Below are 22168 nucleotides of genomic sequence, written 5' to 3' on the forward strand. Positions count from 1 at the left end.
TAGATTCCACATTGCTTATCCCAGGGATAAAAAGTAGATTTATGCAACTCCACCTTAATAATGATTTATGGACTTTTCCTCCAGGAAGTCGTCCAAACCTTTTTTAAATGCAGCTACACTAATAAACAATGAATTCCAGAGCTTAATTATGTGTTGAGTAAAAAACATTCTCTCATTAGTTTTAAATGTATCACCTAGTAACTTCATTGTGTGTCCCCTAGTCTTTGTACTCTTTGAAAGAGTAAACAACTGATTAATGTTTACTTGTTCCTCCATTCATTATTTTATAGACCTCTACCATATCTCCCCTCAGCCGTCTCTTCTCCAGGTTGAATAGTCACTACTTATCACCGTGAGCTAGCAGCTAGGGATCTATTTATTGTTTGGGATCCTGCCAGGTACTTGTGACCTGAATTGACTACTGTTGGAAACAAGATTCTGGTCTTGATGGACCCTGAGTCTGATCCAGTATGGCAATTCTTATATAAATCATAGATAGCTACCTTCTCAAAATCTATCAAATATTCACTCAAAAAAGGCAAAAATCAAGTGGTATAAATATAGCCCATACTGGTCTATGTTGATTGTTCTAAAATTTAGAGATACCACTGAGATATTAGGAGTGATTTAATACAGATTTTACTTTTGGAAGAGAAGTTCAGGTGTATTGGAGTTCTGTGGACGTCTGGTGGTGAAATATACCTTAACATTCAGACAAAAAAGGGACAAGTTGACAATTCAGTTCATGGTGTACTAGTCTTTCAGCAGCAGACCAATCTACCCCAGTTTCCTATTCAGCTGATCTCAAATCTGTAGAGAGAAATCACACTTGCAGCATTCCAATACAAAAAGTCACTCATGTTTTCACATTAATAAAGCACACCACGGAAACATGAGGGATGGGACGATAATCTGCACCATCTAATAACGCAGATGTTACTGCAGTCCATGTTGTCATTACTACCACTGTGCTGTCAATCATATTGAGTTAGGAGAGGAATAAGGTATGATAAGACAGGTTTATTCAGGGCTAAGACCGACATATGTTGCTTTCTTAGAGTGTGTCTGTATGAGCCTGCAGCAGATGCAGGTACAAATAGTGTTCTCTCAGCTGGAAAATGTAAAGGAAATTAAATTGAAATCTCTATTCTGCACAGAGTGGAGAAAAATACTGAATTTCCATCTTCAATGCTGTCTACATACAACAGATATTTGAAAAGGGGTTGAATTTGGAATGTAAGCATTCAAAATGATCTGATAATGTGCATCTGCTACTCAGATTTATTTGGGGAGGGGATACAAAAGGGAAGAAGATAAATCCTAATCATGTTGCATGATTTAATAATGATCAGGATCAGTAGAGGAAAAAAAGATGTTTTTATTCTTAAGGATCTACATCTAAACAGCTCTTAACAGAACATGGCTACAGCACAACAATTAAGAAATAGAAACGGATTCAGAGATCGAGTACTGTTGACTAGGCCTTGAAACTGTAAGAGTTGTATGAAGTCTAGCATTTGAGTCTGCAACTAAAGACAAATAACTGCACAAAATTGACAATTAAAACTTCCCATTAGATAATGCAATACAGAATTCACATGGCATGTCCCAAACCCAAGAATCAACTCAGGAAGAACAGAACTGCACCCTCCCAAGGTGAAAATACCCCAGGGTTTAAAGTCTACATAGTTACATAGCAAAGCAAGGACTGCAGTACAACTGTTAGGTGGCCAGGCTCTCACTCAGTTTCTACCAAGATGTCATGATTTGATTTGGATGGGATCTCTCAACATCCCTTACAAAAATTAAGATAAAAGCAAATATAAAATTAACTTTCTTCATTGAAAACAGTTAAAAAGTTGTCAAGACTTTTTTCTCGACCGGATAAATTATTCTCACCTGATAATTTTCTTTCCTTGAGTCTTGCTAGGCAAGCCATTACATATGGGATTTCTTTCCTCCACAGCCCATGTGGACAGAGGACACATCTCTTTTAAGACCTCACGCTAGACTTATAAGGGAGGGGGTCCTGATCCAAACCCAGTAACTCACTTCCAAAGTACTGTGACCACACAAAATTCCCGCAATGCCCAATACTTGAACTTTACTATACAGTACCGAGTACCGCTACAAATGAGTCAAGAGGTAAGATGAGGAAAAGAGAATTAGGTAAAACAAGGAGGGCACTAACAGGCTGCCTTGCATGATGGCATTAGTTTCCATGATCCTCATCAACGGTGTCTTCCTGGGTAGGATCTGGACTGGTCTAACAGGACTCAAGAAAAAAAATTAAATCAGGTAAACAATTTTATCTTTTCTTATCATCCTACTGAGTCTTCCTTGGCCTGCACATCCAACCTATAATACTTTGTGAAGGAGTGCAGAGGAGACCAGGTGGCAGCCTTGCAGATTTCATCTGGAGATACTGAGCACACTTTGGCCATGATGCCATTTGTGCCCTCATTGAGTAGGCTCAGACTGCCGGAGCCTACCAACCTTGAAGCATATATGCCAAGGTTATTGTCTCCTTAATCTACCTGGCTAAGGGGGCTTTGGATGTTGCTTCCCTTCTTCGGGGACCAAACACCACAAAGAGTCTGGCTGTTTTTCTAAAGGCATTTGTCTCTTTCACATACTTTAACAATATACAGCATAATCTAGCTGGTGTAGGCATTCATCTTGTTCCTTACCTTCTCTGTTAATAAAGGCTGATAGAGAAACAGATTGGTGGATATGAAAGGCCAATACCACCATTGATCTAAAGGACGGTACTGGACGAGATGCCATTGTATCTGAGAAAAAGACCAAGTAAGGGTATCCACATGAGAAGGCCTGCAGCTCAGAGATTCGCCTTGCCAAGTACATTGTTACTAGAAAAACTGTCTTCAGAGAAAGGTCCTTATGCAGGCCCACTTTACTGATTAAAAGGATAGCTAGACCAAGGTCCATAAGACTAAGTTGAGATCCCATTCAGGAATTAAGGATCTGGATGGTAGGCATACCCGTTTCACTCCTCTCAGAAACTGCACAAAGTCTGGGTACACCACCACCTGAGCACTTTTGACGCAGCCCCTATAGAGAGAATTAAGAGCCAGACCTTTAGCTAGGCCCAACTATAGGAAGTCTAAAATATGTGGTATGCCTGTTTTGCATGGGGAGATTCCCTGCTTATTACAGAACTCCTCAAACAATTGCCAGATTCTGATGGAAGTCAAAGATGTTGAGGGCTTTTGAGCTTTTAATATGGTTGAAATTACAACTGAGGAATAACCTTTGTTACACAAATGCACCTTTTAAAGGAACAAGGTATGAGAGAGAACAGAGCCGGGTCCACCAAAAGGACTAGTCCTTGCTGGGGACAGCCCTATTTCTTGGGAAAGTGTAGTGGAGTCCCTCTCAGCAACCTCACCAGGACTTGATATCAAGCCTTCCTCGACCAATCTGGGGCTACTAGTATTACTTTAGAAGAGTGGCGCTCTATTCTTTTTATCATCCTGCTCACCAGTAGCCACAGTGGGAAAACATACAGCAGACTTATTTGTGGCCATTTGTCTATGCCACCTAAGCCCAGCTCTGTGACTGAAGAACATGTCGACCTTGGCATTTGACCTTGTCGCCATTAATTCTGCGCCCGGAAGCACCCAACTATCCACTATCATTTGGAAGGCTTCTAGACTCGGCTCTCACTCTCCTGAGACCAATCTGTGCATGGCTGAGGGTGCCCCCTTGTTTGTTTACATATGCCACTGTTTATTAAAATTTCTAGACCATACATTTCTTACAGTTCATAGTGGTTTACACAGTTTACACACACAATATATATCCCTTTCAGCAATGGGAGAAAGTATTGGAGTGTTAAACTGATAGCCCTTGTCTCTAGCCTATTTACATCCACTGTACTAAATCCTTTGACCACTGCCCTTGGGCCACCTGGCATCATCCAGCTGGGCATGCATGGTAACTAATTCAGTTGCGGGGGGGGGGGGGGGGGAGGGGGGCTCTAGAGCTAGCCCTTTCAGCAGATTGAAAGGTTGTAGCCATCTGTTCATGCTTCTTTTTACCTCTGGAGGCATCTGTAGCAGACACTGGTAATCCTGGGAGGAGGGTGACCAGCACGACAGGAGGGCCTGCTCTCGCCCATGGAACCAGGTCCAATGATATTACCATTAGGCCAAGCAAATGGAGGTAGTTGCACTCCCAGATAGAGCCCTGCACTCCTTGAATCAGCTTGGACTCTGCCTTCCCTCGTATCGAAGCAAGCTCCTAGAAACTCTAGAATACGAGTTGGTTTGAGATTGCTTTTTGCAAGGTTTATCACCCATCCCAGCTTTTTTAAGAGCTGAACTACTTCCGAAAACCTGCTTCCCCCTCCCAAAACAGAAAGCATTTATCAAAAAGTGATCATGCTTGACTGGCCCAATGACTCAATGACATATGCTGCATACTACTATGCAAGGGGGCCTGAATTTGAGCCCTAGGCCCATCTTCTTCTTCACAGGACTTCTAGGGCTGAAGATGCTGCTAAGGCAGCCTTCACAGCTTCTGGAGACAAGGAGACACTGCCATCACTCAAGGGCCAGACCGGGTTCAGATTAGCCAGGTTCTGAAGGGGGTCACGGCTTGAGGCCCCTGCCCAAGGCTGCTGCTATGATGACTGGGCTCATCTGGGAAGGAGATCTAAAAACAGGGGTAAGAAACCACAGGTAGTTGCCTGGGCCAGCTGTGTATTAAGAGCAAGATGGATGGAGCATTTTACCCCATGCATACAAAATGGAAAATCTTATGCTCCATCTACATGCTGCTAAAGAAGAGAGGAGCTGCTCAGGCCACCCCAGGAACTGTCATCCTGTTTTTGAGGTGCCATAAGCCAAAAGATACATAAGGCTGTTCAACTTGAATGCAAGATTTCAATTTATCTTTAACAAATATTGTCACTGTCATGCCCCTGCACCTTCTTGCAAATAAGCTTGTGAAGTCTTAGAAACCCTGTTAAGGCATTCATATCAAAAGAGAGAGCTCACGAAGCCAGGGGTAGAAAGAATCATGGACCTTCATGGAGAAAGAAAGTACAAGAGAGTTTTACTCCCATGTTTTAATGAGAACTAGCATTTACTTTGCAACAATGCTACATAAGCAGAATATGTATTAAGTTTAATAGTAGGCTAGAGTACAAGTACATTTATTCATCTGTCAAACTGTGTGGCTATACATACAGCTCTGTTTATGATTTATTTTAATAATAATTTAGCAGTTTAAGTTGCATCTCTCTCATCAACCTTTTATTTATTTGTTTAAAAGTTTTAGATGCCACACCCTACAAAAAAAAAAAAAAAAAATTGCTCAGGGTGATTTACAGAGTTACATTCAAATTAAAATAGCATAGTTACATTCCAGTAAAAACATTTTATTTATTTATACAAACTTCTGTTCCGCTGATCCATAAATCTCAGTGGAGTACAAAAACATACAAAATGAAAATCGGAAAAACAATAACTTTATATTTTTTTTTTATACCAGTATTAGTGGTTACATCATACCGGTTTACATCCGAACTGATGTAATATTAAGCAGCACTAGCAATTAAGGAGCATAAGCTAACGAAAACCTGAAAGGTAAGTGGTGGAAGGGAATCATATCAGTCAGGAAAGGCCAGGGTACACAAATATGACTAACAGCTTACTAAAATGAAGCAGGTCCTTTTGTTCTCTAATTTCCAGTGAGAGTCTATTCCATCGGACTAGACCCGCAACAGAAAAAAAATGTGCTTGCAAGACTCCAATAGCCATGCTTGTTTGAGAGATGGGATTTCTAGTAAACGCTGAGAGGTAGAGAGGACACTACGGGCCGGCTGGTATATCCAAACAGAGGAAGATAAGCAAGATGGGGCTAATCCATGAAGGGCCTTAAAGATCCAGGTGAGAGTTTTGAATTGTGCACGCCAAGAAGTAGAATTTTAGACCCGTGCATGGGTGCATATGTATGCACATTTGCCGGCGCGCACACGTCAACATGGCGATTTTATAACATACTCGCATATATGCACGTTATAAAATTGGCTATACACGCGTATATTTGCATATGATTTTATACTGATGCATGCATCTGCACGCAGATGGAGACACTAGCGCATAACTGGGGGGAATTTTAGTAGATACACATGCTGATGCAATTACCTGTTTCCCCAGTTTGCCCCCGTGAAGGAAGGGACTTCCTAAACCCCCTAGCTAACTTGCCACCCTTTTACCTTATTAGCTCTGAGCCTGAAAACCCTGCTGACTAGCCTAGTTTGTTTTGTTACAAGACTTACATACCGTTCATAGCAGAAGTAAAGTAATGCAGTAGAGGACCCCGACGAGCACTTGTGTGTGCAAATACTTAAGCGCAGAATTCATGGTGCAGCTCTGGCCTGCCCATGCCCTGCCCCTTTAGGTGAAAGTATTTTTTATGAGCATACCTGCGTGGGTTTTAAAATCCATGTGACGCGTGCCATGCCAAGTCACACAGATATCTCCTGGCTTCGGCACGCTTAGGGAATTTAAAATCTACCAGCATATGAGGGGCAACCAGTGCAACTCAGCGAGAACCAGAGAAATGTGACAAGGAGAAGAGGCAGAAAATAGAGAAACCACAGAATTTTGGATTAGTTAAAGGGCTTGAAAATGAGAGCTGGGCAGACCCAAGATCAGACAATTACAGTACTACAGTAGTGACAAGACATGAATGATGATGCAAACATCAGAACAGAGAAGCAGTTTCAAAGGGCACAGCAGGCAACGCTTATAATAAGAATTCTGAACCAGGTACCTAGATCGGATAAAACTGTGCAGAGGGGAACAATGTGAATAATGAAGACAGTAGGGGGAAGGAGAGGATCCCTGGGAATACCCCAGTGGGGGGGGGGGGGGGGGGAAAGAGTTGGGCAAGCTGCATGCCCACACATGGGTGGCCAAGCCAGTTTCTGCCTTCTGCACCTGATCTCCTGCAATTCCACATCAAAGCCCACATTTTGTGGCGCATGCTACAGCATCACAGGAAACCAGGGACCCTGCTTATAGTGGATACTTGAGAGAAAATGTTGAGATTACTTACCTGATAATCTCCTTTTCCTTAGTGTAGACAGATGGACTCAGAACAAATGGGTATAGTGTGCTCGTGCTAGCAGTTGGAGACGGATCTGACGTCAGCACGGGTACATATACCCCCCACAGGAAGTGAAGCAACTCAGTAATCTTCCTTGCAAAAGCTGTTATGGATATATGTGTACTGACCAGTCAATGAATTAGTGAAACAGGATTCCCCTGACCGATTGATAGTAGCTGAAGATCACCAGCATTCACAACTGGAAGGCGTCGACACCTGGCAAAGGGGACGCTCTTATGTAAGAAAATGACATGGCCTACCTTGAATCGGTGAAACCCATGTATACCAGCAGCCGGGCGGGATGCTGAGTCCATCTGTCTACACTAAGGAAAAGGAGATTATCAGGTAAGTAATTCTCAACATTTCCTATCGTGTAGCCAGATGGACTCAGAACAAATGGGATGTACAAAAGATACTCCCGGACTGGGTGGGAGGCTGCCTGAGGACCGTGTAGGACTGCCCTCGCAAATGCTGTGTCCTCCTGGCCTGGACATCCAGACGGTAGAACCTGGAGAAGGTATGGAGGGAGGACCATGTCGCCGCTTTACATATTTCTGCAGGCGACAGCATCCTAGATTCTGCCCAAGATGCTGCTTGGGCTCTGGTAGAATGAGCCTTGACTTGTAGAGGCGGTGACTTCCAGGCCTCTACGTAAGCCGCTCTGATAACTTCTTTAATCCAGCGGGTGATGGTGGGCAGAGAGGCCGCTTCTCCTTGTTTCTTCCCGCTGTGCAGGACGAACAGATGGTCCATCTTTTGTACTTCTTCTGTCATTTCCAGATATCTGGGCAGCAATCTGCCAATGTCGAGATGGCGTAGTAAACGCCCTTCTTCTGATTTCTTCAAACCCGCCGTGGTAGGCAAGGTATGGTTTGGTTGAGGTGAAATTGTGAGACTACTTTAGGTAGAAAGGAGGGAACCGTGCGAAGATGGATAGCCTCAGGAGTGATTCTGAGAAAGGGATCACGGCAGGACAGCGCTTGTAGCTCTGAGATGCGGCGTGCTGAACACACTGCCAGCAAGCACACCATCTTCAAAGTTAGCGAATGGAGAGACAGGCCCCGAAGGGGTCTGAAGGTGGATCCCGCGAGGAAATCCAAAACAAGTTTGATGTTCCACAGGGGCACTGGCCACTTCAGTGGCGGACGAATGTGCTTGACTCCTTTCAGGAAGCGAGAAACATCTGGGTGCGTGGCAATGGTCTTGCCATCCCTCCTGGGACCGTAGCAAGACAGGGCCGCCACCTGAACCTTGATGGAGCTGAGGGAGAGCCCCTTCTGAAGCCCATCCTGTAGGAAATCCAAAACAATAGGGATTATGGTCGCATGTGGATTGGTGCCATGAGTGTCGCACCAGGCTTCAAATACTCTCCAGAGCCTTACGTAGGTGAGGGATGTGGAAAACTTGCGGGCTCGGAGGAGAGTATCTATCACCGGCTCCGAGTAACCTCTTTTCTTCAGCCTAGCCCTCTCAATGGCCAGACCGTAAGAGAGAATTGAGCTGGATCCTCGTGGTGGATGGGACCTTGACGTAGCAGGTCCCTGAGAGGAGGCAGGGGAAGAGGCTCCCCTGCCAGTAGTCTTCTCATGTCCGCGTACCAGGGTCTTCTTGGCCAGTCTGGTGCCACTAGAAGAACTAGGCCCCGGTGTTTCTGAATCTTGTGGATAAGGGTGCCTAGCAGAGGCCACGGAGGAAAAGCATATAGCAGGGTCCCTGGAGGCCATGGCTGAACCAGGGCGTCGATCCCGTGAGCGAACGGATCTCGCTTGCAGCTGAAGTATCTGGGTACTTGAGCATTGGACCTGTCCGCTAGTAAGTCCATGTCCAGAATCCCCCACTGATCCACAATCATCTGGAAGGCTGTGGGCGACAGCTGCCATTCCCCCGGATTTAGGCTTTCTCTGCTGAGGAAGTCTGCCGTGGTGTTGTCCTTCCCAGCAATGTGGACGGCGGAGATGTCCTGGACATTCGCCTCTGCCCAAGCCATCAGCGGGGCTATCTCTAGGGACACCTGTCGGCTTCTGGTTCCGCCCTGACGGTTGATGTATGCCACCGTGGTGGCATTGTCGGACATCACTCTGACTGCCCGGTTCCGCAGTCTGTGAGCAAATTGCAGCCAGGCTAACCGGACTGCCCGTGCCTCTAGACGGTTGATGTTCCACCCTGACTCTTCTCTGTTCCACTGCCCTTGTGCGGTGAGTTCTTCGCAGTGTGCTCCCCATCCGCTCAGGCTGGCATCTGTGGTGAGCAGAATCCACGTGGGGGAGGACATCTTCGACCCCCTGCTCGTGTGGTTGGACTGCAACCACCACCTTAAGTGGGTCCGCACTCTGGCTGGCAGAGGTAGATGCACGGAATAATTCCGGAAGCGGGGGCTCCAGCGAGAGAGCAGGGAGCGTTGTAGAGGTCTCATATGGGCCATTGCCCAGGGTACCACTTCCAGGGTGGATGCCATGAGGCCGAGAACCTGCAGATAATCCCAAGCTATGGGCCGGCTGGCTCCCATCAGGGACCGGAGACGAGTCTGAAGTTTTAACCTTCTCTTGGTAGTGAGACTGACTTTGTCTGCCTGGGTGTCGAACTGGACTCCCAGGTATTCCAGTGATTGGGAAGGCTGTAGGCAACTCTTGTTGAGGTGGACTACCCATCCCAGGCTTTCCAGAAGGGCGATCACTCTGTTGGTTGCCCGATGGCTCTCCTCGCGTGATTTCGCCCTGATCAGCCAATCGTCTAGGTAGGGATGGACAAGGATTCCTTCCCGTCTGAGCACCGCTGCTACCACTACGATCACCTTGGTGAAGGTCCGCGGCGCCATGGCTAACCCGAAGGGCAAAGCCCGGAATTGGAAGTGGCGTCCCAGAACTTTGAAGCGTAGGTAGCGCTGATGATCCGGATGGATCGGGATATGCAGGTAGGCTTCTGACAAGTCTAAGGCCGTGAGGAACTCTCCTGGCTGTACTGCGGTCTTGAGTGAGCGCAGAGTTTCCATGCGAAACCTCGGGACCCTTAAGTATCGATTGACTGACTTGAGGTCCAGTATGGGCCGGAAAGTGCCCTCTTTCTTGGGTACCATGAAATAAATGTTATAGTGCCCAGAATCCATTTCCCATGCAGGTATTGGGATTATGGCTTTCAAGGACAGGAGCCTCGCCAGGGCAGCTTCCAATGCAGACTTCTTGTGTATTGGACATGAAGACTCCACAAACCTGTCCGGAGGGAGATGATGGAAGTCCAGATAATACCCCTCTCGGATGATGGCGAGGACCCACTGATCCGACGTAATCTCGACCCATCTGGGGTAAAAGAGGGTTAACCTGCCCCCTATGGCTCCGTCCCCCGGACGGATCGGCTGATTCTCATTGGGAGGCGCGGCCGGGCCTTGAACCCGAGCCGGCTCCCCTCTTATGCTGTTTGGTCCGAAAGGACTGGTTCCTGGCCTGAGGACGAGGTTCCTGGTAGCGACTCCTATAGGGAGTGAAGCGTTGGGAGCTTCTACCTCTGGAGGGCCTCGGAAAGGCGCGCTAGTTCCTTTTGAACCTATCTTCCGGCAGTCGAGGTACTGGAGAGGCGCCCCATGTGCTGGCCAGTTTATCAAGGTCGCTGCCGAACAGGAAAGAACCCCTAAAGGGCATTCTGGTGAGGCGTTCTTCGAAGGAGCATCGGCTGACCAGTTCCGTATCCAGAGCTGCCTCCTGGCAGCTACGGAGGATGAGACCCCCTTTGCTGTCGTACGGACTAGGTCGGATGCGGCATCCGTGAGGAACGAGAGAGCTGACTCCATGTCTGCTGCCGGAGCATTGTTCCTGACCTATGATAAACAGGAACGCGTCACCACTGTGCAGCAGGTTGCGATCCGCAAAGATAGAGCTGCCACCTCAAAGGACTGTTCCAGGATGGCGTCCAGTCGCTGGTCATGAGGCTCCTTGAGGGCCGCCCCCCCCCCTTCAACTGGAATGGTAGTGCGCTTGACCACAGCGCTAACCAAGGCGTCCACCTGAGGGCACGTCAGCATCTCCTTGATTGCCGGGTCCAGGGGGTACATGCCCGTCAGGGCCCGACCCCCTTTGAATGAGGCCGCTGGTGCAGCCCATTCCAAATCTATCAGTTGCTGTGCTGCTTGCAAGAAGGGAAAATGGCGGGCCGTGGGACGAAGACCTTCCAGCAGAGGGTTCTGCGTAGATAGCATCGTAGTGCTGGGGCCTGTAATAGCCAACTCCGCTAGGCACTGAGATACCAGGTCGGAGAGATCCTCCTTTGGAAAGAACCGCCTCATGGTTCGATATGGCTCAATCCCCGAGGGAAGTTCCCCCTCCTCGGGGGGTTCGGACTCGTCCTCCGAGACATCGGGGTCCGCCTGAACCGGACTGCCCGGAGGCGGGTGCCCACGATAAGGGCGCGAAGGTCCAGGGGCAGGATCAGCTGGAGCAGCAGCAGGGCCTGGACAGGAAGCTGATTGCATCTGTACAAAGGCATGGATCCCCTTAAAGAGATCAAGCCAGGAAATGGAAGCGGTCTCTAGTCGTCGGGGTACCAGGTCCCCCGGGATCCCAGGTTGTTCGAGACTGCCCGCTAGATCCGGGGTGGCCCCTGGGGAACTGTCAGCAAACCTCGGTTGAGACTGGTCCTGGCCCGAGGCTCCCACTGCCTCCTCACATTGGGCACAAAGGGAGTCTGGCTCCTCGCTGTGCGTGGCTCTAAGCTGGCATGCTGAGCAGAGGCCGAGAGCTTTTACAACGGAATCAGGAGGCGCCGCTGCAGGAGCGTTCAAATGTTCCATCGCGGCTTGTGAATGTAGCGCTAAGAATATGCGCTTAATACAATATGCGCTTAATAATATGCGGCAGCAATATACGCTCAATACAATATGCGGCAGCAATATACGCTCAATACAATATGCGCTCAATAATATGCGGGCAGCAATATACGCTCAATAACATACAATATGCGCTCAATAATATGCGGTCAGCAATATACGCTCAATGATATACAATATGCGCTCAATAATATGCGATCAGCAATATACGCTGAATGATATCCAATATGCGCTCAATAATATGCGGTCAGCGATATACGCTCAATGATATACAATATGCGCTCAATAATATGCGCTTAGTCATATACAGGCACCTATCATGGGCGCTCAATACCTGAACAAGGCCGACAAAATGGCGACCTCCACGGCGTGCCGCATACAGGCAACGCCGCCGATCCTCGTACCTCGGAGACCAAAAGTAAGAGATATACGCCTTACCTGATCCTCGGCGCTTCCCGGCTGCGGGGGGAGAGGGGAAATACCTTCACCGCCGCGCTTGAGGGAAATGCACCCACTGCCTCTAGGTCCATGCCGGGACCGAGGCACCTCTCAGCCCGGCCCAAGCCCTTCTCGCTCGGGGGCTAGATCCCTGCCGTGATTCGGCCACCGGACCGAGGCCTAAACCTCCGAGGGATCGCGGAAATCACCCTGGGAAACTCAACTGGGGGAGAGACCCGAGGGTATCACCGTAGGAGTGCAGGGCTCGATGTTCCTGTAGAAATTTAGTAAGTAGAATATAGAAAGTAGAAATATAGAAAGTAGTATTGGAAAACACGCTCTGCGAGCGTGCAGGCTCTCCAAACTGCTTTGGAGACGGAAATTACTGAGTTGCTTCACTTCCTGTGGGGGTATATGTACCCGTGCTGACGTCAGATCCGTCTCCAACTGCTAGCACGAGCACACTATATCCATTTGTTCTGAGTCCATCTGGCTACACGCTAGGAAAGTATCTGCTATAGAGGTGTGGTAACTTGGCAATAGCGACTTGAAAACAGCCAGAAAGAATAAGGAGGCAGACTGACTATTTCCCATTTGTGCAATTTATTTACAGTGGAGAACGACAAATAAAGCTAAATCAACAAAAGATACAGCTCACCTTACTTCAGGCAGACACGCAGTTCTCACAAATAGCAGGTTTCCTCAAACTGTGGCTTCCTGCCAGCTCCCAGAGGCCTCTCTAAACCTTCCAGGTCCTAAGTTCTTAAACTCTGGCAAAGGGCTTCTCTCCCTTCACACAGGATTCCCTATGGGTTTGGATCTTTAAGGAGGACTGGGTGAGACAGCTGTGCTCAGCCTTTCAGGATAAGTGCCTGCCTGTACTAGGGTCACCTCTCTAGACAGGAAACCTGCAATGGTTTTTTCCCTGCCTGTCCTATGTTGAAGGGCTGTAGGGCAAGGAACCATCTCATCAATTCGCATTGGAGACCTTGTTTCTATTCATCCTTAGGAGTGGTTGGAGTGTGAATTGCCGTCCCAACAGTTGACTGCCAAGGCCTCCTTCTCAACTGTTGAGTAAGACCTCTTCCGTGGCATCAGCTTCCGTCTAATGTAAGCCACAGGATGTTCTTGCCATCATTCTCCTGGACTAAGACTACTCCCAAGCCTACTTCTAAGACATCGGTTTGCACTACGAAGGGTTCAGTGATGTCTGCACTTATCAGGATAGATTGAGAGCATATCGCCTTTTTCAGAGCCTAGAAGGCCTTTGCTGCTTCAGTTGATCACTGGACCTTCGCTGGTGCTTTCATCAGCAGCCTTGTGAGAGTCTGTGCCTTCTCCAAGTAATGGAGGATAACCCTTTTGTAATACCCCGTAAGGCCTAGGAACACTCACTTTTGCTTTTGTTTGTGGAACTGGCACCCATGCAATTGCCTTGATCTTCTGGGTGTGTACATAGACCTTGCCCTTACCCAGGCTGTAGCCAAGATACTGGACTTCTTAGGGATAGCCATTAGTCCTGCTTTCCTCAGACTGGTTAGCACGACCTGGACTTGGGCTAAATGTGTCTTCCAATTTGGGCTGTACAACACGATATCTAAGTAAGCAGCTGCATAGCCTTGATGTGGTGTAGCAGGCAGTCAACCATGTTTTGAAATTTTGTGGGGAGCACCATGGAATCCAAACAGGACGGTAAACTTGAATAGTCCCTCTGGTGTCAAGAACGTGATCTCCTTTGCCGCTGGAGTGAAAGGTACCTACCAATAGCCTTTTGTAAGTTCCAGGGTAGAAATAAACTGGGCTGATCCCAGACCCTCAATCAATTCATCCACTCGTGGCATTGGGTACACATCAAGTTATGAAACCTCTGACCTTTTTAAAGTCAATGCAGAACCTTATGCTCCCATCTGTCTTCAGCACACCAATACTAGGGGTGAGGACCAGCCACTGTTAGATCCTCTATTACCCCTAGCTAGAGCATCTCCTTCACATCGATCTTAATGACGCAGCACCTGGCCTCAGGAATCCAATAGGTTCACTGCCGTATCACAACTCCTAGAGGCATAATGTCATGCTGCATCAGATGAGTACGACCGGGCAGATTTGAGAAAATCTCTGTTTTTCTCTATCAGCTGTTTTAAGTCAGCGGCCTGTGCAGTGGGCAGCTGCTCTCCAAAAAGAACCTGGGCTTGGCCCACTTCAGGTCCAACTTCTGGACCAAACTCTCTTTCTTGCAGCACTCTGCACTCCTGTACAACTCACTTCTTAAGGAGGTTTACATGGTAGATTTGGGTTTTCTTTCATTTATCTGCAAGATCTTCTGGCAAGACAGTTTGGGAACTAGGAGTTTGTCTATTAATTCCCCATCCACACTTCCCTTTGTGACTCGGTAAAGTAAGTCCCCCTTTTAACACAAAATAAGGAGGAATAGGATCTGTAACCTATGTTCCTGGGGCTGTCCACGATTCAGATTTAGATATTTCAGAAATTTTGGAAAAAATCAAGAGACCGAACTAGCAAAACCTGCTACACTTTTGGTAACTTTTATGTTAGAATCAGATAAAAATTGGATATTTAAAAAGTATTTTTTTGAATAGATCAAAATAATTTCTGGGCTGTAGAGTCCAGATCTTCCCAGATCTATCACGTCAAACCCAGAAGCGTAGGAAACAGTTTCTTCTTTTGAGACCTCAGGTACTGCAGTTAGGTATGTACTTTAGACATTTACATGGAAACTTTAGAATAATCAAATCTAGTGGAAATACGTATATATTTACCCAACCAGAACAGCTCACACAATTCTTAGTTCAAAAAGGAAAATCATTACTGAGCTCGTCACCCGGAACAACATAAGCATCCATTGAAGGAGTTAGATCTCATATAATAGATAACATCCTATAGTCAAATTTCTTATTGTTGTTATATTTAATTATACCTGAAGTTGTGATACATGGATCTCTTCTTTTTTCTCTCTCTTAGTTGAGGGCTTGAAAGACAGGTAATGAAAGAATCTATGCTTTTCTTTTTAAGAAATTTAACAAGTTCTGTAATTACATTCTATACCTGTAATTCTATTCAAGTGTATAATTGCTTGAAGTTTATTTTAAAGTTTAATAAATATAAATAATAATAATAAAAAAAAAAAAATTAGGAGCCTATAAAAGCTTTTTCTTCCATTTTGTGTCTCTAGAAGAACACGCTTTATGCTTGGGGTCCTAAATCCATTGTTTTGGGAGGTTTTTTTTTAATCATGTTTATGACTTGCCTTTCTGAAAACTCAAGCCAAGGTACAGAAAATAAAAATTGCAAAACAAAACAATAAAAATATAAAAACATCATCTTAAAAGCAATCATGAATACAATTAAAAACATAGAAACACACTTATTAAATAAACCTATTTTCCCTCTTAACTGTGCAGGTGCACCAAGTTCCATATTATTTTGGTCATTTCTAGTTAAGCTAGCAACAAGTTTCCAGTTTCCTCCACCTGCAATGTTATCTGACACACCACATGCAAAAAACTTTAGTTAACCATCATTTGGAGTTTTACTGAAAAATAAATATTTCCAAATGCCTCCAAAATAAAATAAAAAAAGGGAAAATAGCCAAATTGCAAAATGTTCTCTTATTCTTTTAAAAAGTTTTTTTTTTATTTAATCTCACAATATGAAGATAAATCAAAATTTAGACACATGGAATTGTTCTGACTTTCAGCAATTCAAGTTTAAACTAAACTATATGGATTCCTACAAATAATAACTTAACTACAAGGATAAACCCTAAGATGAGCAGCACATCATCTGACAGTTAAGGAGAACACACCCTCACCCGAGGCCAAAAAACCAGAAACATTTGCAGTAATTACTGCTCAGAAGTTGTCCTGACACTTAGGTAGCTTGCTCATTTGCCCCTCCTCTCCACTCACAAGAACACTTTGTACTGACTCAGCATTGTGTTTCTATAAATTCCTGTGCAAATCTCTCATTTCTCTTGGATGATATTTGCCAGTTTCAGTTTACTCTTGGATCTTTATTACCTATATACTGCTTCATAATTGCATTATAAACTAAATTCTGCTACAGCCCCACACAAGATGTTCAGCTTTGGTAGCATATGTAAGGCATGGAAACCTCATCCTTTAATATGAAACATGCAGTTATACACACGAACACAAAAGGAGAGCAGTACTCATGCTTCTGTGTCCATCTCCAACAGTTTTTCCCCCCTAAAGTGTGTACCTCCGTTTTTGCTAATTTATCCAATGTCTTCTCAAATCTGACATCTACAAACCTATTCATGGGCCAAGTGCATTACAAATATTTGTATACAAATCAAGAAAGCAGACATTTTATAATTCCATACCAAGCAAGGTTGAGCTCACCTTCCCAGTTTTCTCCCCCAACACAGCACCTTGACCGGAAAACTTCCTGTCTGGGCTGTGCACCCCCTCTGCCAGCTGAGTTTTATTTTCCTTTTTGTTCTGCCAGATCTTCCATCCTTCTGCATCCAAAAGAGTCATTTCTCAAAGAAAAAGGTTCAAGATTTTCCTTGGCGAGAGCAGTTGATCCATGTTTTCAACATGCTGCTGAGAAACTAGAATCAGTTGACCACAATCTTCCTATTGTGAGAATTCAGACCATGCAGTCAAAACGCACAGTATATTTATTTTACTCGAGACGTTCACTGCTACAATAAAAACCCAACACATTTTTAAAACCAAATGTGCAAAAGGGCCAGCCATGCTACTATAAAGAGGAGGTGCATACTGATAAAAAAAAAAAAAAAACTGTTCTAACAAGACAAGGCACACTCTTGCAAACTCGCCCTGTTGTCTGCCTTCAGACCCAAGATGATGAGCTCTTCACACAGCCAAATGGCAGGGGCAGAACTTACCAAGGCACTTTTGACTGGGCCAAGAGACTACAAGAGGTCAGAGGCTCTGAATTACGGGTAGGGAGAGAGGCTGGTTTCTGAGAAATTAGTCAAAATCATTATTTAAAGTCATAGTGAGCTGCAAAGCAAATATTTTGAATAATTTCTTGACAAACTGATTTTATTGCTGTTTGAATAAGGAATGCAGGACCCTGCCTTTACCAAAACAAAACAAAAATGAATATCATCCCCAAACACCGATATGAAAAGAAGACATTCAGGGAAGCTCCAAAACCTTAAAATAAATATTTTTCTTACTACTAAGTAGCAGCTTGCGGTAGCTTGGGCCAGCCAAGGCTGGGGAAAAAGCTAGTAAGATAGGAGGCAGACACTAGCCGTTTCCTTATATACAATTTACAGAGATCAAGCAAAACAGAAAGAGAAAAAAAAAACTGCTCACCTCACAATGCTGGTAACAAACCCAATTAAATCTAAGTGTTCCTGGCATACTCCAGTTTCCTTCCTGCTTGCTGGGGGGGCCTGCTTAACCCTTCTAGGCCCTGAGTTCTTATGCTCCAGTAAAAGGCTCCTCCCTTCACCCAGGATTCCCTGTGTGCCTGGCTCTTAAGGAGGACTGGGGAAGATAGCTGTGCCAGGTCCCTTAAAGTAGCCAGACAGTTTTTTGTAGATTCTCTCACATACCCTCCCCCTCTGTTCATCCCTGTCAGGTTGATCACCTGCCCATACCAGGGATATCTCTCTGGACAGGAAATCCCCATTGGCGTTTCCCTTTCCTGCCCTATGCTGGATTTCAAAGTTGAAAGGCTGTGGGGCCAGGAACCACCTCATTACCCTCCCATTAGACTCCTTGTTCCTATTTATCCATAGCACTGGTTGTTGGCCCGTTATGAGCGTGAACCGCCGTCCCAATAGATAATAGTGTATGGCCTCTAAGGCCGACTTGACAGCCAAGGCTTCCTTCTCAACTGTTGAGTAGCTCCTGTCGTGTGGTATCAAATTCCGGCTAATGTATGCCATAGGATGTTCTTAGCCATCCTTCTCTTGTACTAAGACTGCTCCCAAGCCTACCTCTAAGGCATTGGTCTGTACCATGAAGGATTTGGTGAAGTCCAGACTTATCAGGACAGGTTTGGAACAAATTACCTCTTTCAGAGCTTGGAAGCTTCTCTGCTTCCTCTGACCACTGAACCTTCTCTGGCGCTTTCTTTAACAGCCTTGTGAGAAGCTCTGCCTTCTCCAAGTAATTAGGGATAAATCTTCGGTAATATCCCATGAGGCCTAGGAACACTCATTTCCGCCTTTGTTTGTGGGCCTGGCACCCAGGTGATTGACTCAATCTTCCAGGTCTGCAGATGCACCTTGCCCTTCACCAGGGTGTAGCCAAGATACTGGACTTCTTGCCTTCCCAGCAACCACTTCTTAGGGTTAGCAGTTTGTCCTGCTTTCCTCAGATTGGTTAAAACGGCCTGGACTTGGCTTAGATGTGTCTTCCATTCTGGGATGTACACCACAATGCCATCCAAGTAGGCAGCTGTGTAGCCTTGATGTGGGCAGAGCAGGCGGTCAACCAAGCATTGAAATGTTGCGGGGGCACCATGGAGTCCAAACAGGAGGACAGTAAACTGGAAATAGTCTTTGCCACTAGTGTCAGAGATACCTGTAAATAGCCTTTTATAAGGCCCAAGGTAGAGATGAACTGGGCTGATCCCACAAGCTCAATCAGTTCATCCACTTGTGGCATCGGATACGCATCAAGTTTTGAGACCTTATTGACCTTTTTAAAATCAATGCAGAACCTAATGCTTCCATCTGGTTTGGGCGCCTTTTCAATGGGTGAGCCCAATCACTATTAGACTTTTCTATTACCCTAAGCCGGAGCATCTCCTTCATTTTGGTTTCAGTGATTTGTCTCCTGTGCCACAACTTCAGGAAGCATAATACCAAGTGAAGTCCTGGCTGGTTTGAGAAAATCTCCTTGTTCTGTTATATCAGCTACTTTAAGTCAGTGGTCTATGCAGTAGATAGCTGCTCTACAAAAGGAACCTAGGCTTGGTCCAATTCAGGTCCAACTTTGGACTAAACTCTCCTTCTTGCACCACTACACTTATGTGCCACCCATTTCTTCAGGAGGTTTATATGGCAGATTTCATTTTTCTTCCGTTTATCTAGATAGGCTATTTGTAATCCACGGCCCTGTTTTCTGCAGAAATTCACAAAGCCCTTGCCAACAGTCTTAACATCTTGCTTTCCAAAGTTGGGAGAAGGACAAGACAGGGTGCCCCAGCTGGAATACTCTTTGGTCTGTGGTGCGATTGTAAGCTCGGGTTTGGGAACTCTGAGCCTTTTTAAGACATAGCTGGGCCACCTCCCCAGCCATTTTTTTAAAGTGATCCTGCACTCTGAGAATGTAGTTAATGAAGATTTGCCTGGGGTTTTCTTCATCTTCCCAAGTCTTGTGGGCTATGTCCAAGATTCCTCTCAGTCTCCTCCCATACAGCAACTCAAAAGGGGAAAACCCCATCAAGCCCTGTGGCACTTCATGGGCTGTGAATAGCACATAGGGTAGCAATGCGTCCCAATTCTCGCCTTATCTACAAATTTTCTCAAAATTTGTTTGAGCACTTGATTGAAGTGTTCAACCAGGCCATTGGTCTGCGGGTGATACACAGAGGTACGCAGAGTTTTTACCTTGTTCAAGGTGCAAAGTTGTTTCATTACCTTGGAGATGAACGGGGTTCTCTGATCCTTCAGGATCTCCTTTGGTAGCCCAAGCCATGAAAAAAACCTCCATTAGAGCAGTCACCAACATTGGTATCTTCATATTCCTTAGTGGTACTGCCTCTGGATATCTTGTGGTATAGTCCAAAATGAAGAGGATATACTTATTTCCTCAAGTAGAACTCTCTAGTGGCTCCACAAGATCCATGCCCACCATTTCAAAAGGAGTTTCAAGTACATGCATGGGTATAAGAAGTGCCCCCCCCCCCCCCCCCCCGCAAGCCTTGTGAGTTGGCAGGTAGGGCGGGAGCAGCAATTCAACTGGACCTGTTTATGCAGGCCCAAACAATAGAACTATGACAGTATCTTTTCCTGGGTCTTTTCCTCCCTAGATGCCCCCCTAGAAGGTGGTTGTGTGCTAGTTGCATGATCTTCTGATGGTACAGTTTGGGAACTAGGAGTTGTTCTTTCACTTCCCCCTCCACACTTCTCTTTGTGACCCTGTAAAGTAAATTGCCTTTCATCATGAAATCAGGAGGAACAAGGTCTGTAAGCTGTGCTCCAGGAACTAGCTTTCCATCTGCATTGCTCCTGGGCCCACTTAAAGGACTCAACTTCCCTCTGGGCCCGCTTGAAGCTCCCTGGGTCACCCCAATTTTCCCACTCAAAGGGGCCCAGTAAGATTTTATGGGTGGGTAGCAGTTCTTCCGCCGACTCTGAAACCCTCTCCCCAGGTGCCTCTATGTTAGCAGCACAAGTGTATTTTTCCAGTTTCTGCCTCCGGGATTTAGGAGTCAGAGTCATTATGAAAGATCTGGGTAATCAAAGGGGTAGAGTTCTGAAAAAAAAACAACTCTTCCTGGTTGTAACTGGATGAACCTGTTGCGAGTTGGTTCCAGAGGCTCTTGAACTTTGGACAGTCCTATCCTATGACCACGAGGTACAGTAGTCAAGGTAGAACTCCCATCTCAACCGTATCTGGGCTCGCCGGGGTCTTCAGTCGTAACCCGCTGGTTGGATACTGTCAACAGTCCTAGTGGATGCATGCCAGAGTCACTACTCTGTCACAGTCAAGTTGACTTGCTGCACCAAATCTCCTGAATGAACATTTTCACGCTCTCAGAGTCAATTAACGCTTGTGTTGGAATACCATCTAGCTAAACCGAAATCATGAAAGTAGATGGTTGGAGACATCCACAAAATTACAAAAGTGTGGGGTCATGACATTAATATCCATCGGCTCCTCTCCCCTGCGGGAACAGTCTAGGGCAAAATAGCCCTCTCTCTATAGTTGAAACATGGTGGTCTGGCTGAGGTGAGAAGTCCAGCCAGACCTGTGCTACTGATGGGCGATACCTCTGCGTCTTAGTACTCTGCTGACCTCTATCCAGGTGAAGGGGCTTTGCTCAGAATCATGGGGACCGAGGCATGGTCTGGGCCTAGTAATAGGCCTCCGTTAATTCCATGGCCTTCTTGATGGTAAGGCTTGGGTGTCGGCAAATCCACTGCCACATGGGTGGTTCAAGGCTTTCTGAGAACTGTTCCAGCAGAACCACTTTGGCTAACTCTACCCCGGTTTTCCCTTCCCGGTGTAGCCACTGTCAGACATCTTTAAGACTATGGAACAGAGTTTTCTCCAGACTGTAGAATGCCCCACCAAAATCACTGTTAATAGACTTCTGGGGTAAGTCCCACTTCTTTCTAGAATAGTTACCTTAACTTTGTGGTAGGTGGCCCTTCCTTCCAGATTGACTGTTTGAATAGCATCTTGACTGCTCCTGGAGAGTAGATTCCCCAGATAGGTAGTCCACCTGTCCTTGCATTCAAAGTTTCTCAAAAATCCATCAGGGACTTCTCTGGCGGTCATCTTAAGTAGTGTCAGTGTCAGTGACACGGAGGTAGACTGGATATGGCTTGGGCTATCTGCTGCTGTACCACCTGCTCTTGCAATGCCTGCTGCTGAGCAATTTGTGTTTGCAGGGCATTCTACAATTGTTGCTACATTGTAGCAAGGACCTGGATCACCTGCTCCCTGCTTAGCAAGCTGCCTCCATCCACACTATGCATCTCTCCGGGTAAAGGAGAGGTGGGGGGGGGGGGAATCAAAAACAAAAACACTCTGCTGGCCTATTGGTCCTTACTCACTGCTTGACTCCTGACTATAC

At 46.0% G+C, this 22168-nt stretch overlaps 1 protein-coding gene across 3 annotated transcripts in view; it reads right to left on the minus strand.

Annotated features, from left to right (window-relative positions):
* The window catches only part of MAST4 (microtubule associated serine/threonine kinase family member 4), a 963205-nt gene that overhangs the window by 926088 nt on the left and 14949 nt on the right, over positions 1–22168 (minus strand). The window lies entirely within an intron of this gene.

This window comes from Rhinatrema bivittatum, chromosome 1 (genome assembly GCF_901001135.1).
Source record: "Rhinatrema bivittatum chromosome 1, aRhiBiv1.1, whole genome shotgun sequence".
Taxonomy (NCBI): domain Eukaryota; kingdom Metazoa; phylum Chordata; class Amphibia; order Gymnophiona; family Rhinatrematidae; genus Rhinatrema; species Rhinatrema bivittatum.